Genomic DNA, 3,532 nt, shown 5'->3' with positions numbered 1-3,532 from the left:
AGTACCGCTTTCTAGTCAGTAATATTAACACCTGTCTTTAGAACTTTCATCAAGTGCAATTTAAAGCCAGAAATTTGGAAATAAAGAATGAAAGTTGTCATCTTTTTGGAGTTATGTTTGTATCATAAGGGGTTTCTTATACTACAACATGGAGTCCATATTAACAATATTTCACCAAGCCATCTTTCTCTAGGCAATCAAAGAAACCTAGCAGAATGGAATTCTGGAATGCTACCTTGGGAAGTGGCTTCATCTTGGTGGGGATTCTGGATGAGAGTGGCTCTCCTGAATTCCTCTGTGCCACAATTACAGCCCTGTACACATTGACTCTGATTAGCAATGGACTGCTGCTCCTGGTCATCACCATGGATGCCCGGCTCCATGTGCCCATGTATTTTCTGCTTGGACAGCTCTCTCTCATGGACCTCCTCTTAACATCAGTCATCACTCCCAAGGCTATCATGGATTATCTGCTCAAAGACAACACTATCTCCTTTGAAGGTTGTGCCCTTCAGATGTTCCTGGAATTGGCTATTGGTGGTGCAGAAGACCTCCTTTTGGCCTTCATGGCCTATGACAGGTATGTAGCTATTTGTCATCCCTTGAACTACACAATCTTAATGAGGCCAATAGTCTGCTGGCTAATGGTTGCCACATCATGGATTCTGGCAGTCAAGATAGCCCTGGTACTTACCATCACCACCATGAATTATTCTTTCTGCAAATCTAGGGAGATCAGACACCTGTTCTGTGAGATCCCTCCTTTGCTGAAGCTGGCCTGTGCAGACACTTCTAGTTATGAGCTTGTGGTTTATTTGGTGGGTGTGCTCATGTTAATTCTCCCTCTTACTGCCATCTTTTTCTCTTATGCATGGATTTTGTACACTGTACTCCATATGCCCTCAAATGAGGGCAGGAAGAAAGCCCTTGTTACCTGCTCTTCACACATGACTGTCGTGGGCATGTACTATGGAGCTCTCATAGTTATATATGTTCTACCCAGTTCCTACCACAATCCTAAGCAAGATAATATCCTTTCTGTTTTCTACACAATTGTCAGCCCAGCTCTCAACCCCCTCATCTATAGCCTGAGAAATAAGGAAGTGACTGAGGCTTTAAGGAGAGTCCTGGGAAATATTTGTTGCCATCACATCAAGAGAGTTCCAATATTACACTTCCAAACTTAATTTCTCCTCATCCTTAGAAGATTTCTACTATGAATGTAATACTCCTAGAAAAAAAACTGGAGAGTTAAAACATGTATCTTTTGATTAAGAAGCATGGCAATGCAACAATCTTTTAAATAACCCTTTGGATAGTCTCTTCACAAGGTGAATAGTATAATACACTGTTTAGAGTTTCTCTTCTGTGTCTCTATTATATAACATAGCTGTTTACATAAAAATTCTAAAGGGAGGTACTCACTGGACCTGAACCCTGAGACATTACATCATATTAGACCAAGAACTACAGAAAGTAATTTCAAGTGGTGGCTCAAAGATTATTAGAGATGATTGAGGTTTACAAAAAATTTAAATAAAAAAATCAGTGAATCATAATACTGTCAGCAACAGCCTTATCTAATGTCCACTAGATGTAGGACCATGACCACTCTCCTTTGTAAACATCAGCCTTATGGGTGCTCTGACATATGTCATTGCTGGGCAGGGAGGAATCTTTGCCTGTCTTTTCCTTCCTTCCTTCCTTCCTTCCTTCCTTCCTTCCTTCCTTCCTTCCTTCCTTCCTTCCATCCTCCCTCCCTCTCTTTCTCTTTCTTTTTTTCCTTTCTATCTTTCCTTCCTTTCTTCTTTCTTTTTATTCTTGCAATGGTGGAAATTAAACAAAAATATATGCTTTATTTTGTGTTTAATAAAAACAAAAAGAATAAACTCACACTCTTCCATTTTTTCTAAGCATATCTTTAAATATCTCAGTAATTACTTAAGGCTTGGAGTGTTTATCTGGTTTAAATATTAAACAATGTGTTCACATCTCATAATATAATATAGTACCTGATATATATGCATAATTTTCATGGGTTTTATATCAGTTAAAGATAAATTGGTGCATGCATTGTAGTGCCTTTCTTTAATCCCAGTACTCAGTATGCAAGCTGATTTCTGTGAGTATTGGGACAGACTAAGCAGGGATTCATAATGTGACCTTGTGTCAAAAACATTTAAAACCTGGAAAATAGAATAAATTTCAAAGAACCTTATTTTTTTGTTAATTTAAAAATGTTGTATGAACTAAAGTACTAGGTATTGTTGTTTGTGAAAATTAATTAATTCCTTTTCCCATCTTTTTTTTTAGTATCTGGCATGTTATACATGTGTACAATGTACCTTTGTCACACAGACCCCACATCAATCCTACGACTCCGACTTTTTCAATGCATCAATTTCCCAATTTCAATCCTTTTTCCTTCCCTTAAAAATATAGTGAGTCTAATTAGTGCTGCCTATATGGACATGGGTATGAGATTATTTACAGCGTCATGGGCAACCAACCAATCACCACCTGCCAAAGAAATGTGATTCTCACTTCCTCAGAAGCTATCAACTGCTAGTGACTCCTCAGCTGGAGTTGGAGATAGGAAACCCCTCCCTATATTACAGTGGAATTTTTAACTGTATTAATCTTGTGCAGCTGCACTGAGTTCATGTGTGAAACAGTTGTGTCTTGTACAGAGACCAGGCTTTCACAGCAGTCTTTCAACCTCCATCTTACATTCTTTTCACCCCCTCTTCTGTGATGTTCCTTATTTTAAAATGGAACATTTGATGCAGATGCCTCATATTTGGCAAAGCATTCACAGTTGTTTATTCTCAAAACTTTGAAGAGTTAAAGTCTCTATATTAGCTACCATCCCCTACAATAAGATACTCTGATAAAAGCTGAGACAACACAAACCCATGAGTATAACCATAAATATATAGAAGGCAATTTGACATGACCCTTGGCAAAATAATACCAATAGCTTCTCTCTTAGAACATACATTGCCCTAGCCATGGGTTTGAGCATGCTAACAACATAAGAAATTAACTGTTTCCTGTGGAATAAGTCTCATATTCAACCAAGAGATAATTGGTTACCCCATAAATGGTCTTGCTACAATTATGTCAGTGGTCAGATCTTACCTGACATATTTGTACTGTAGCATGTAGGATCCATAACATAGCAAGACCACTGATGACTTTTCTCTATTAGAAGGCTTCATGGTACCTTCAAGCAGTATAAAGCTAATCAGCAGGGAGAGAGACTCCTGAATAATTCAAGATTGGTTTATCTGTGTCCTACAATCAAAGCATGTAGGGTCTTTAGCAAGAAGGTTTACCATCTAGTTATGGTAGACAGTCATGCACAATGACAATCTTTGTGTGTGTGTGTGTGTGTGTGTGTGTGTGTGTGTGTGTGCACGCACGCGTGCGCGCACGCGCGTGCACTCATGTGCATATGCATGCCTATTGCTCTGTGATTACACTTTGATTATCTTAGGTTGTAGGCATTCATTCATAAAAATATAATGGT

The 3,532-nt window shown here is 38.5% G+C and overlaps 1 pseudogene; it reads left to right on the top strand.

The window, feature by feature from the left end:
* Positions 1 to 215: 215 nt before the first annotated feature.
* LOC114710242 lies at positions 216 to 1,204 on the top strand (annotated as a pseudogene).
* The last annotated feature ends 2,328 nt before the right edge of the window (positions 1,205 to 3,532 follow it).

The sequence above is a fragment of the Peromyscus leucopus genome, chromosome 1 (genome assembly GCF_004664715.2).
Source record: "Peromyscus leucopus breed LL Stock chromosome 1, UCI_PerLeu_2.1, whole genome shotgun sequence".
Taxonomy (NCBI): Eukaryota; Metazoa; Chordata; class Mammalia; order Rodentia; family Cricetidae; genus Peromyscus; species Peromyscus leucopus.
The sequence above is the reverse complement of the archived record's forward strand: the minus strand, read 5'-3'. Positions and strand labels throughout refer to the sequence as shown.